At 40.1% G+C, this 14,996-nt stretch overlaps 1 protein-coding gene across 1 annotated transcript in view; it reads right to left on the reverse strand.

The window, feature by feature from the left end:
* Positions 1-14,996, reverse strand: part of LOC103256735 (putative polypeptide N-acetylgalactosaminyltransferase-like protein 3) — a 233,767-nt gene that overhangs the window by 115,778 nt on the left and 102,993 nt on the right. The gene's annotated exons all lie outside the window — the stretch shown is intronic.

Genomic DNA, 14,996 nt, shown 5'->3' on the forward strand with positions numbered 1-14,996 from the left:
TAGACTCACAATATAAAAAGAAATGAACTCTGACTTCAAGAATACAATCGTTTGAGTGATAGAGGTATATCTATAGATCACTATGTTTAGATATATTAATACCTTTAGATAGAGATATATCTAAAGTGTCTAGTAGCCACCGCTTATGCATGGGTTATATGTTCCAAGATCCCCAGTAGATGCCTTAAATCCCAAATAGCACCAAATCCTACATACACTATGATTTTGTTCCTATACAAACATGGTATTTCTTATAGTATACTATAGTGATGCACCACATTAACAGAATAAACGACAAACAACATGATCATTTCAACAGATACAGGAAACGTATTTAACAAAATTCAGCATCCTTTCATGATAAAAAAGTCTCAACAGAATAGTTATAGAAGGAACTTACCTCAATACAATATAAAGCCCATCTATGACTTTGCAGCAACTTGGATGGATTTAGAGTCTATAATACTCAGTGATCTATCATAAAAACAAAGAACTGAGCACCACATGTTATCATTCATAATTGAACCCTGAACATTTACCATAGTACTATAAGAAAGGTATTGGCAGTAGCGGGATACTGCCAGGAAAGGGGAGAGGGGAACACAACATCATAAGCGTACCTGAACTCAATCCAGGTGAAGTAGGGACCAAAGGGAGGCCCAAACTTTACCTGTAGGATGAATACTTGTATACCTAATCCTGAATTGTACTCCACATCTTTAAATTTTTTTCTTAAAATTGAAAATAAAAATAAAACCCATATATGAGCTAACATCATTATCAATGGGGAAAAACTGAGAGAGCTTATCCCCTAAGATACAAACAAGGCAAGGATGCCCACCCTAACCACTGCTATTCAACACCATACTGAAATTTCTAGCTAGAGCAATCATGCAAGAAAAAAATAAATAAATAAAAGGCATCCAAATCACAAGGGAAAAGTAATATTATCTCTGGTTGCAGAAACAGTCATATACACAGAAAACCATAGAGACTCAACTAAATACAAAAATTCAGTAAAGTTGCAAAATACAAAATCAACAACAAAAATTATTAGCATTTCTGTACACTAACAAACTACCCAAAAGTGAAGCTGAGAAAATAATCCCGTTTATATTAGCAACAAATAAAAATCAAATACTTAGGAAGTTAAAACCATCAAAGTGAAAGACTGGTACACTACAAATTATACAATATTAATGAAGAAAATTTTAAAAGACACAAATAGGCCGGGTTCAGTGGCTCAACCTGTAAATGCAGCACTTTGGGTGGCCAAGGCCAGTGAATTGCCCGAGCCCATGGGCTCAAGACTAGCCCAGACAACTTGACGAGACCTCGTCTCTACAATAAATCAAAAATTAGCCGGGCATGGTAGCCTGTGCCTATAGTTCCGGTTACTTGGAAGGCTGAGGCAGAAGGATCACCTGAGCCCAGCAGGTCAACGCTGGGGTGGTCATGAGCATGCCATTGCACTCCAGCCTGGGTGACAGAGTGAGACTCTGACTCAAAAAAAAAAAAAAAGACACAAATAAATGGAGGCATACTCTATGTTCATGGATTGAAAGCATTAATATAGTTAAAATTTCCATACTACCAAGGAAATCAACAAATTCCACGCAATCCCTATCAAAATCCCATGGCATTTTTTTTTACAGAAATAGAGAAAAACAAAGCTAAAATTCATATAAAACCACAAAAAACTCAAAATAGTCAAAGTAATCTTGAACTGAAGACATCACATTTCCTGACTTCAAATTATATTATAAAGCTACAATCAAGAGTCTGACACTAGCATAAAAGCAGACATAGGAGGGGGGACCCAAAAATACTCAAAATTATCTTTTGGAGGGATAACCCTGGTGGTACACTCAGAATTTGTCCCTTCAGGTCAAATAGTCAACCAAAGTTTTTATTATCTGGGAGTTTTGAAAAGATTGCATTACAATTTGCAGAAGAAACGTTGTGGCAAACAGATGACTGGTTCTTCCACCATGGCAATGCACCGGTCCACACTGCACTGAGTGTTCAGCAGTTTTTTTACCAAAGATGGCATGACCTCCATGCCCCACCCTCCTTATTCATCCAATCTGATCCTGAGTGACTTTTTTTTTTTGTTTCCCCAGTTGAAAAAAGTTATCTAAGGGAAACGTTTTGCTGATATGGAAGAGGTGAAACAAAAAACATCAGAAGCACTGAAAGGCATCATAATTGATGAGTCTAAAAAGTGTGTTGAGCAGTGGAAAAAGCGTCTTGATAAGTATATTACATCAAATGGAGAGTACTTTGAAGATGACTGAAATTTAAACATGTAAGAATAAATACACAATTTTTATGAATAAATTCCAGGTTTTGGGGTTCCCCTCATATAGCCCAAATGGAACAGAATAGAGAACTCAGAAATAAACCCATGCATTTGCAGTTAATTGATCTTCAGCATAAAAACACAATGGTGAAAGATAGTCTTCTCAACAAATGATGTTGGAAAAGCCAAAAATTCATGTGCAAAAGTATGAAATCTAACCCTACACCATACACAAAAATCAAATCAAAATGGAATGATTTTTAGAAGAAAACATAGAAAAAGATCTTCTTTACATTGGTCTTGGCAATAAGTTTTTGGATGTGATATTAAGAACATAGGCAACAAAAGCAACAATACATAAATGGAACTACATTAAACTAAAAAGCTTCTACACAGCAAAGAAAACAATTAACAAAATGAAAAGGCAACCAATGGAATGGGGAAAACATTTGCAAAACATTTATCTGATAAAGACTTAATACCCAAAATATAGAAATAACTCATACAACTCAATACCAAAAATACAAGGAACCCAATTTTTAAAACGGACTGAAAACTTGGATAGACATTTCTCAAAAGAAGACATACAAATGGCCAGAAGATACATGAAAAAATGCAACATCAGTCATCATCAGGGAAAAGAAAGTCAAAACCACTAAGAGATATTATCTCATACCTGGTAGAATGGCTATTATCAAAAAGATGAAAGATAAGTTTTGGTAAGGATATGGGAAAAGGAAACACTGCTGATGGGAATATAAATTAGTGCCACCATTATGGAAAATAATATGGTGGTTCTTCAAAAAGTTAAAAATAGAACTATTTCTACTTTTGGGTGTACATCCCCAAAAATTAAAATCAGTATATTGACAAGAAATGTCTGCATGCCCAAGTTCATTGCAGCATTACTCACAATAGTCAAGACATGGAAATAATCTAAATGTCTTTTGACAGATGAACTGTTAAGGAAAATGTGGTTCTATTATATATACACAATGGAATATTATTCAGTCTTTATAAGGAAGAAAATCCTGCCATTGGCAACAACATGAATGGAGCTAGAAAACATCAAGCTAAGTATAAAGTAAGTGAGACAGAAAGAGAAACACGGCATGCTCGCACTCACATGTGCAATCTAAAATCATCAAATTTACAGAAGCAGAGAGTAGAATGGTGATCTCCAGGGGATGGGGGGAAGGAAAAGTGGGGTGATTTTGGTCAAATGGTTCAAAGTTTCAATTAAGCAAGATAAATTCTGGAGATCAAATGTATAGCATAGTGGTGATAGTTAACAATACTGCTTTGTATACACTTTGTATACTGTTTTGTAATTTGCTAAGAGAATAGATCTTAAATTAAATCTGTTCATCACACATATTTAAAATGGTAACTATGAAGAGGTAATGGATATGCTAATTAGCTTGGCTATAATCATTTCACAAATGTATGCACATATCAAAACATCAATTTGTACACTTTAAATACATGCAATTTTATATGTCCATGATAGCTCGATAAAACTGTTAAAAATTTTCAGTCCACATTGAGTCTGTAATACAATAAAATAAGAACAATATTTCTGACGAAACAAATCCAAACCACATAAAGATTTGAAAATAATCATTTAATCAACTAATGCCTATACAGACATGACACCCATAATAAATTTTTTTACAACCCAGAGCCTAGAGCACCACATCTAGCAGAGCCTGGTGTCTGTCCAGCAAAACCTACAAATTTTGGTTTGGGGTGCACCGCTTTCTTATAACTATAAGCCAGTACCTGTTTCTCAGCCTGGAATCCTTTCTAATGATACTTTCTGGATTTGCTTATCTATTGACTACGCGTTTCCAGAATTCCAGTGCAGAAAGGGAATTGAGAAAGCTACTAGTTCAAAAAGAAAATCAGGCCAGGCTCGGAGGCTCAGCCTCTAATCCCAGTACTTTGGGAGGCCGAGGCGAGTGGATTGCCTGAGCCTGTGGGTTTGAGACCCACCCGGGCAACTTGGCGAGACCTTGTCTCTACAATAAACCAAAAACTAGCCGGGTGTGGAAGCAGGCACTTGTAGTTCCGGCTCCTTGGAAGGCTGAGGCAGAAGGATTGCCAGAGCCTAGCAGGTCGAGGCTGCGGTGGCCGGGAGCGTGCCACTGCACTCCAGCCTGGGTGACAGAGTGAGATCCAACTCAAAAAAAAAAAAGAAAAAAGAACATCAAATCTACAGTTATAAATTAGTTTGAGAACATGCAAAATGTAAATAATCCATGACAGAGTTATGTACACTCCAAGTAAAATTAACAGCCATAATTGTTTATATCATTAAACCACAAAAATTAAGTGAACCAAACATTCTATTGATAAAGTTAGAAAAACAAAGAAAGAAATGGGAATTGAAAAATAGGAATAAAGCAGAAACTAATGCATGTATCAAAAAACTGAAAACAATCTCCAGGTTGATAAATCAATGCAAAAACATGATTTAAGATAATCAAACAGACAATTTTCTGGCAAATAAAACTTATAAATAGCATAAAGTCATCATTATTTGCATATTTGATTACATGATTAAATGTCTAGAAATCATGAAATAATCAAAATAATAACTGAAAAATTTATATAGGTCAGTGATATTATTGGATATAAGGTACATATAACATTAAAAATCGACACCTTTTCTAAAGCAAAAAACAAATTAGAATATAAAATGGGAAAAATGCCAGCAAAAACATTAACAAATAAATAACTGTCTAGAAAAAATCCTGGTAAGAAATATTTAGAAAGGTATAACATATGCAAACTTATGAAGAAATATAGTCACTTACTATGGGAAGAGTAAATATTTTTAGGCAGCCAGTTTTCATAGATCAAGATTTAGCTATAGTAGAAATGGATTCTAAACACAACCCCAGTAGGATTTAGGATCAATGCAACAAAATAGTGCCTAAGAATCATGGAAGAATAGGAAGAATTAAAATGCTTTTAGTTAAAATCATGAGAAGAGTTGCCTCAAGAAATCACAAAGTTTAACAAGGCCATAATAATTTAAGCTATGTCACTCTTTATATAATAAATCATCCAAAAATAGACCAATAAAACAACACCATGTCCAGTAACAGGCCAAAGGATTCAAAAGAATTTCATATAGTATACAGAATGTGTTACAAAGACTCTGTTATTTAGCAACTGATGTTGGGGAAATTGGCTATTTGGGAGTTAATTCTGGTTGGACATATTAATTTATTAAAGTTAATATTTTAATAGTCATATATATGTTTCTATGATTAGCCATGTATTGGGCACTTAAGCTGTGTGCCAGGAATTGTGTCAAAGGATTTATATGCATTATCTCATTTAATGCTGACAATGACTCCTATGAAGTAGATATTATTACTCCTATATCACCCATTCAGTCAAGTCATTTATAAATGTGGAAATCTAGGCTTAGAGAAGGTGAATGATATGGTCAGGGTCACACAACCAGGCAGAGAGCCGAGATGAGGACGTGTTCAGCATTATGTCTATCTAGCCATACTGCTTCCAATTATGGTCTTTTATAAACAAACACGGCTCTCTGGAGCCTGAACATAAGAGTCTGTAGAACAACAGTAACCCACAGCCGAGACTCATAGAGAATCGAATCATACATGCAAATAGAACTTCAGGGAGGGTTTTCAGAGACAGAAGCTGAGGATCCAAATTAGGATGTGACCAGTCAACACTGGTGCTTTTGTCAAAATTGTCAAGGGAGATTTTAATAGACCAGCCACCCAGGACCTTGGCTCACTGCCTCTTTCTGTAGACAGCCACTCTGCAGCCCAGCCCTTGTGAGGGTTGTGCTGGGCCTGGGCTCACCAGGGGCTCAGAAAACAGAGGCATTACCCCCAGACCTTCCACTCTCCCTCCCCACTACTCCTCCAGCCCCTGTTCAGGAGCCTCGGACAGCACCTTCCCCTTACATTCACACAGCACAAGCTGCCAGCAAAAGGCTTCCCAATCCAGAGCAGGTCCCCAAAAGAATATTCCTAAACATCCTGCCACGACAAAAATTTTTTCGAAGACTCTTATCATAAACCAAAAGATGTACATCCACTGGAGAAAGACACACACAGAGACACACACATGTGCAAGCATACCCTCAGCATCATGACTTAGCAAATCTTCAAGAGTAGTGTGTTCAACTGCGAGTAGCTACAGGGTTTCATTTGGTAGTGATAAAAATGTTCTGAAATAAGATGGCAGTGACGGTTGCACATCACTGTGAATATACTAAAATCCATGGAATTGTACACTTTGAATGGTTGCAATAGTGAATTTGATGTTATATGAACTTTGTCACACAAAAAAATAAAACTTTGAAAAAAACTAGAATAAAAAATTTTAATATTGAGCTACGTGTACAATTAAATAAGCAAATGTACATAAGGGCAAAAAAAAAAAAAAACCCAGAAAATTTGAATTCAATAATTTTTCTATTAATCTTGTCCAACAATGATTCTGATAAGGCACAAAACAAACATGCAAGGAAAAAGACACATGGTCCAATGACAGATGCACAGGAAACAATAGGCTTAAACACATGTTCCAAGTATGACCTTATCTGTTTGACCCTGGACTCCTAGCCTCTCCTCAATTAATCTCAATTTACCCATATGCAAAATGGGTATAACTGAATTAGGTAGTTTATGGCCTTTTTCAACTCTATGAAGCAAATCACATTTTAATGTTATTTTAATATATCATCTAAAGAAAAATCTGATGAAATACCAACCTCATCAAAAGAAATAGATCCCAAACAAAAAGTCCCTCAGGGCCAATCAACTCTCCTCTCCAGCACTTTCCAGCAGGGTTTCCTCCAGCAACGTGTGTTGCCTTAAACCAGCTCTGGAATTAAGACCCTCTGGATTCCCAGATGAACACATGTGTCATGTCAGGGAATAAGGAAGCAGAACCTCAGTCCAGGAAGTCATCCAAATGCAGAGTCGCTGCACTGACCCTAGCCCTGAGCAAGCAGTGGGACCACCCTTGGGAGCCTCGGGTGCTCAAACACCCCAGAGAGCCTGGGATCTGCTTCTGAAATCAGAAGAACACATACACAACTTCCACAATAATCTAGTCAATGAGGGCTTACAAACTCAGGGCATGTCAGAATGATGTCAAGAGTGCAGTTGACCTTTGAATAACATGGGCCCACTTATATACAGATTTTCTGCCATCTCTGTCATCCCTGAGACAGCAAGACCGACCCTCCTCCTCCTCTTCCTTCTCAGCCCTATGTGAAGACGACATGAAGACTTTTTGATGATCCACTTCCACTTAATGAATAGTAAACAGATGTTCTCTTCCTTAGGATTTCCTGAATAACATGTTCTTTTCTCCAGCTTACTTTATTGTAGGAATATAGTATATAATACATACAACATACAAAATATGTGTTAATTGGCTGTTTGTGCTAACAGCAAAGCTTCTGGTCAATAGGAGGCTGTTAGTAGTTAAGTTTCAGGAGAGTCAAAAGTTCCAGATAAGGGGTCGGTTCTCCTAACCCCTACGTTGTTTAAGGGTCAGTCGTGAAAGGATATCCGGAACAAGAGAAACAAGAAGAGTGAACATATCCTTTACGCCTATTGAGACAAGAGGCAGGAACCCTCCTCTTGTCTAATAAAGGAGAGTTTTTTTTAAAGGACCTTAAAGATCATCTCTAGGAGATCATTCCTCCTTCATAGAAGAGGAAACAGGCCCAGGAAGGCTTAAGACAAGAACCATAGCTAGTTCAGGCAGGAATTAGCATGGCTTGCAGGTCTCCATATTGGTGCCCTGTGGTTCCTTAATTACACCTAGATGTCTCCTGCTGCAGCCACTCCTCCTGAAAGGCAGATGGAAAAAGGCCTGGCAAACTCAGAGAATGTTTCCTTATTTGCAAATAGGAATAATGCTGGCCCTGTCTAGCTCACAGGGCTGGCGTGGAGAGGAAGTGAAATAAAGCACTGTGAACTGTTGCAAACGGTAAGCTACTACACAGATGTAAGGAAATGTAATTATCATTTGGGCAACTATTCCTCATGCCTATTTCAGTAAAAACTTTTAAAAATTTCAGAAGTCGCACAGGGAAGACAAAACACCCCAACCTCCTTCACCCAGGGGATTTAGTAAATATTCACTTCCAGAAGTAAACAGTGAATGCAGAGCTGGATCTACTATGAAGCTATGGAAGCTTAAGTTCAGGGCTCCTCAATTACATGGGCCCCTTCTAAAGTCTTGAAAGGGCCCTAGCAATGTGTGCACATTGCAAAATTTGCAAAAGCAAAATATTTTTATTGCCATCCGCTGACTTCCCAGATTTCCCTCTGTTCTAGTTCCCCCCAAGTGATGGCTGAGGGGAAGAGGTAGTTATTTAGGAGCTGGCTTTGGGGAATTTAGGTTGAGAATATTTAGTTTAGCTTTAGTGGGATAAGTTTACGATAGCTCCCAGTCTCTTCTATATTATTGAGTTGCCCTGGACTAGGAATCGCTTCAAAAATACTCATTGGGTCATCAATTCAAATTATATTTGTCTGAGACTGTTCAGGTTTCTATAACAAAAATACCATAGACGAGGTGGTTAAGCAACAACCCTCGGTTTCCTACAGTTCTGGAGGCTGGGGAGTCCAAGATCAAAGCACCAGAAGATTCGGTGTCTGGTGAGAGTCCACTTCCTGGCTCATAGATGGCTGTCTTCTCATTGTGCCCACACAGGGTGAAAAGAAGAATATGAGCATCCTCTGAGGCCTCTTTTCTTTTTTTTTTTTTTGAGTTGGAGTCTCACTCTGTCGCCCAGACTGGAGTGCAGTGGCCGCTCCCGTCCACCGCAGGCTCCACCTGCTGGGCTCCGGCGATCCTTCCGCCTCAGCCTTCCAAGTAGACGGAATTACAGGCGTGCGCTACCACACCCGGCTGATTTTTTGATTTGTTGTAGAGATGAGGTCTCGCTGCCCAGGCGGGTCTCGAACCCGCAGGCTCAGGCAATTCACTCACCTCAGCCTCCCAAAGGCGTGGGATTACAGGCTGAGCCACTGAGCCCAGCTGAGGCCTCTTTTATAAGGGCACCAAGCCCCATTCAAAACAGCACCACCTTCGTGACAAAATCACTTTCCAAGGCCCTACCTCCTAATACTATCACACTGGTGATGAGGATTTCAACATTAACTGTGGGAAGATGCAAACCTCTAGTTCATAACACTATTTCATGCAAATGACCACAAAATGCTGAAATGCCCGGGAACCTTACAATTCATATAGCAAATGGATAGAGGTTGTCCCCAATCTTACAACAACCCTAAAACTTTATATAACGTTACTAATATTGAGTTGTGAAGCTAAAATTAATTTTCTAAATTACCAACTCTTAAAAAAACAAAGATCAGTCAAGCATGCTGGAAGACTGAATGACCTTTTTATTCTCTTACTAAAAAGGCTATTCCAAATTGCTGTCATAATGAAGAGGCAGTCAAAAAATATATAGTAAAAAACTGTAGGAAAAAAGGATCATAAAGGTTTTTCTTATGTTATTTTTTGTGAGGCTTGTGGTATTTGTCAGCTTTTTTTAACTTAGTAATTTGTTATGATTTCTTTTCTCTTCCAAAACAGATATTTCTTTTGCACCTAATTCTGTATTAACTTCACATTCTTTTTCCAAATAGGGAGTTAAAATTGCATAAGCTTCAGGCTCCCTATACCCCAAGCATCCCCTCTCCAGTTGAATTCTCTGATTTTTTTCATCTCCATCAGTTAACTCACTTATGAAAAAGAAAGCTCAGAAGTTCCTATCAGGAAAACAAATGTAATGATTTTAAAGCACCTCCACCAAGGACCAAAAGAAAATGGATCTGAACAACAGCAGGTAAAACAGTTCCATAGAAAGGAAATGAATCTTCTAACCATTAAAGCTCATAGAACCCTTTCTCTAGAACTCTTTAAGGAAATACTTTGTAATAGATTTTTAAAGAAATCTTACTGGAGTGCTTACGGGGGCTGACTCCCAGAGAAGAAGAGGGCCTGGCTTTTTAAGCTCGATGAAGAGCCTCCCATTTTTTTTAGTGAAATGACTTATATGTGGGTGCCTACATATGAAAATAATTTGAAGGCGGTCATAGCACAATAAAATTAACATAATCAATCCAAGACACAAATTGGAACCACAAGTGATAAAAAGAGGGAGGAGGCATGTGTTCTCCACCTCAGCTCTGAGCAGATCCCTCAGCTAAGCCAACAGTCCCTGTGTGTTCTGGTCACTCTCAGAAACCCTCCTGTCATCAGTCCTTTCTTGAACACCCCCTTACATTGCTCAGTGCTCCCTCCCTCCTAGCCAAACCTCCACCTCTTTCCTCTTGGTCAACACTTCCCAGGTAGCCTCTAAGATGATCCCACAGCAGGTGACACCTCTGTGGCTTCAGCCTCTTCCCAGTAAGCTCCTCTTACCTTAGCTGCTTCAGCTGAAACTTGACTCCTCATGAGGTGGACATACCCCTAACCCCTGCCCTCTCCTGAGGTGGACTCATCACCCCAGCCCTGAGTCCATATGGGACATTCTCCAGTCTCTAACACATGAACTCAATGCTTCTCCCTCCTCTGACCTTGTGCAAGATTTTCCTTTTGGCACATAAACATGCTCCAGGTTCTCCAAACTGTTGAGAGGTCCGTCCATCCATCCATTCATTAAACAAATATGAAATGAGCATCTCTGCATGCTTGGCACAGTGCTAAATGCTGGGCCTAAAATGGGCCACGAAAAAATAATATGGCCCCTTCCTTTTCCCTTCTCTCTATTTATGACTGTTTTTCCTTGACTCTGCTGTGCAAATTTGATTACTTCCTCTCCCACTAGGCTAAAAGGTCTCCATCTGGCTGCAGCTCAAACCCCAAATGTTTGCTAAACTGAACTGAAAATAAGGTGGACTGCAGAATGACTCTCACTGTCGGTAGTCAAAAGCCTGCCACTTGTCAGTAGGGTGAACAGACTTTTGCCTGAGCTTCAGTTCACAAAAGAAAGCATCACACGAGTAGGGTTTGGGCTTTCATGTAGCGTCCTTAACCACATTGATGCTTTTTGGATTAGTCCCCTTGAAAGCAAGGTTCAGGGAAGGCACAGAACCCAAGTGTGTGGCATTCCCACTGATCACCAAGAGAGGCTTGGAGAACCTTGAGGAAGAAAGAGTTAATGTGCAGGAACTATCTGTGACCTGGACCTTAGGAGGGATGAGAAGGAATCAGATTTGTTCCAGAACAGAATTGGCTCCAGCAGGTAGCCCATCTTCATCCCAGGAAGCTAACCTGAAATCTATGGGTCACTTTTTTTTTATTCCAAATGAATTTTCAAAACATCAAGTAGAAAATCATAAACTGTCTCCACACTGGGAAGTGGTTAGGTCAAAATAGATTTTTCTGATATCAAGAAATATATGTCATTTTCTCTCAAATTCAAAACTGACACAATTTTCCAGCATAAGGAAACCATGGCACGTTGATATGACAGTAGACTTCAGAAAGGGCTCGATTCAGTGACATGATCACAAAAGGAAAAGTGAGAGATGTCAGAAGATTACAAATAAAAAGAGATGTGTTTCTGTGTGATGCTCATTAGGGTTTTGTGGAGAAGCTGTCTCATGAGCTCTGTTACACTCTCTAAGACTTCATACCACATGGGAGCCAAATCCAATCAGAGCTGTAACCGCAGGCCAGAAATGCTTTCCTCTGGCCCACACATCTGGACGTTTGGAGATTCCAGGAAATGGGCTATTTTCCTGTCTGCACATGAGCTGGAACTAAAGCAAGCCAACTCCTTGGAGCTAAATGACATTCTTTTGTCTCTCCTTCCTCAGACAGGCAGCCACACACTGGAAATCTGAGATGACTGCCTCTATTCAATGGAAGGACATCAGCATTTCCTCTACCTATGCATTTACTATGTGCACGATCTCTTAGGGTCGAAGGCAAGGCAGGGAATCTGCCAGAATCCCAGGAAGCTGTCTCTAATCCAGGTTGTATGAAGTTAATGCTTGAGAATGGCTAGTAGTATGAGGAGATTTCTTCTCAAGTTAACGCTTGAGGATCTGGGAAGATCTTAAAAATTAATTAATCAATTTTTATATATCTCAAAGCTGAGATGTTCTACTGGCCCATCTAAGAATGCATCCCCTTTCTTTGGCCTGGCTGTTGCTGGTCCAATGCTAGGGACTGAATATTTATGTCCTCAAAATTTCTATTTTGAAGACCAGAAGTGATGGTATTTGGGGGTGGAGTCTTTGGGAGGTAATAAGGTCATGGGGGTGGAGCCTCCATGTGTTTAGTGTCCTTAGAAGAAGAGAGCTAGCCTTCTCTCTCTCTCTGGTCTGCCACATGAGGGCACAGTGAGAAGACGGCCGTCTGCAAACCAGGAAGAGAGCCCTTTTCAGTGCTTAGCTGTGCTGGAACTTAATCTTGGATTTCCCAGCCTCTGGACTGCCGATCTCAATGGAAAAATGTTTGTTGTTTGAGCCATCTGGTCTATGCCATTTTTGTTACAGCCGTCTGAGATGACTGAGACACTCTCCATCAGGATCATAGTCTTAGACTAGACAGTGCCCAGAGTAGGTGCCTAGACTTTCGGCTGGGATTTGACATTGGGGAATAATAATGCCTTTATTTCAGCTGGGCCCCCTTTTGGTTTCTTCTGCCTTGGACAGCTGCTCAGTCCTGGTAATCTTTGACATTCCCAACAGCAGGTCTCATAGTTCTTGCTTTTTCTTCTCTATATGCATTCATGTGCTAAAACAATCTACTCTCCAGGTGAGACCACTGCCACCTCAGCACATCTGGGGTTGTATCTGTCCAGCACCCCATCCTTCTCATTGGAACAATCCCCTCAATGGGCACGTGATACAGACCAGTCTAATCACCAACTCTAGGCTCCTGTCCCCTGGGAAGAGTTCACACAAAGCTCAAACCAGACCAGAGTCTTCCTAAAATATCTTTGATGGAACTTTTCAGGAAGATCTTCTTTCTCCAGCTGCCATCTTATCTATCACATTGGAGAAAATCTGTCTACAAGATACAAAGGCGAACAGAGTCTTGAAGGCACCAGTTGAACCCCTAGTTTTGGCCTTATCCGAAGTCAGATACAATCCTGGACTTCCCAGTTACAGAAGCTACCATAAACTCCCAACTCCTCATTTCCATGCTTCCACTATGCTAAACTGTTTTTCTGTCGCTTGCAACTGAGAGGGTCTTGATAAATAGATAAATATACTCCTAAGTCTATGTCCTATCCTGATCTTTCTCACGCCCACCCACATCTGCTGCCTTCCTCTCTCACTGGAAGTGGAAAGTTGAGGAAGAATGGCATAGTGACATAATCCCTCTGTGTCACCATGGAGCCATGTGACCACAAAGGAGGCTCCTTAGCACCTCTAGAAGCCTCAGATTTCAATGCAGTAAAATGGAGATAATTACACCTACCACACAGGACAACTGTGGGACAGAACACACATCAAAGGCCTAACACTAAGCCCAGAATGAGCAAAGTTCCTTGTACCCATCTCACTTCCCTCCCTCCCTTCATGACTCCTTCTCTCTTCTATCCAAAGGCAAAAAGCTCACAATGGGCTGGAAAATGCCACTCCATGCACTTGTACAAAACCTGCGCAAAACCAAATAGCCCAGACAAATGGAAAGGACACCCCAAGACATAGTAGCCAAGCACAAAAAGAAGGTAGGAACACTAGTTTAGTTTCAGGAGGGTAGAGCAACAAACATCATTCCGTGGGTCAGAGGATTATTTAATTTTAATAAAAGTTATAAGCTCCGGATTTATGACAGGCTCGTCTCTGTGGGCCTCTCATAGTGCCCCATGCCAGAGCAAAGTATAACCCCGAACCATTGCCTGGCCTCTGTGTCCATAGGCCGCTGGCACTGAAGTGGGTTGCACAATGGGAAAAAAAAGTTATAAGCTCCAATGAAGATACAAGTTAAGAAAGTTTTCATGCCAAACAACAATAAAGAACACCAACAAGCCAAATGTCACTCCTCTGGTGGAATTTTCTCCCCATTTGCAGACCCACCTTGCTCCCCGCCCCCTGCTTCCTTTGTTCCTCCAGGCTAGGTACACCTCTAACAAAGCCCCTCCATTCTCAAGGTCATATAGGGCAGTGGAGAAGATGCAACTCTGAAGCCAGACAGAACAGAGTTGTAGAGCTTGAATAGTGTCCCCCCAGAATGCATGTCTACCTAGAGCCTCAGAATGTGATCTTATCTTCTTATTTGAAAATAGGTTCTTGTTGATGTAATTAAGCTAAGATGAGGTCACGGTGGATTGGGACGGGCCCTACATCTAATTCCTTGTGTCTTTACAAGAAAAAGAGAGGACAGAGAGAAGAAGGCATGTGAAGGCAAAGGCAGAGATCAGAGTGATGCTACAAGTGTTTCTTGGCTTGTAGCAGAGTCCTACCAACTGCTAGAAGATAGAAGCTACAAGAGTGAGGGAGGATTCCTCAGAGGAAACATGGCCCTGCTGACACCATGATTTTAGACTTCTAGGCTCTACAAGTCTGGGGGAATAAACTTCTGTTGCTTTAAAAGCCACCTAATTTGTGGCAATTTGTTGCAATAGCCCCAGGAAATTAATACAGGAGTGCAGGTGACCTGGGGCAAATCATTCTCTAAACCTCTATTTGCTCATGTGTAAACAGGG

This window comes from Carlito syrichta, unplaced genomic scaffold (genome assembly GCF_000164805.1).
Source record: "Carlito syrichta isolate Samal-C Ts95f unplaced genomic scaffold, Tarsius_syrichta-2.0.1 Scaffold295060, whole genome shotgun sequence".
Classification (NCBI taxonomy): domain Eukaryota; kingdom Metazoa; phylum Chordata; class Mammalia; order Primates; family Tarsiidae; genus Carlito; species Carlito syrichta.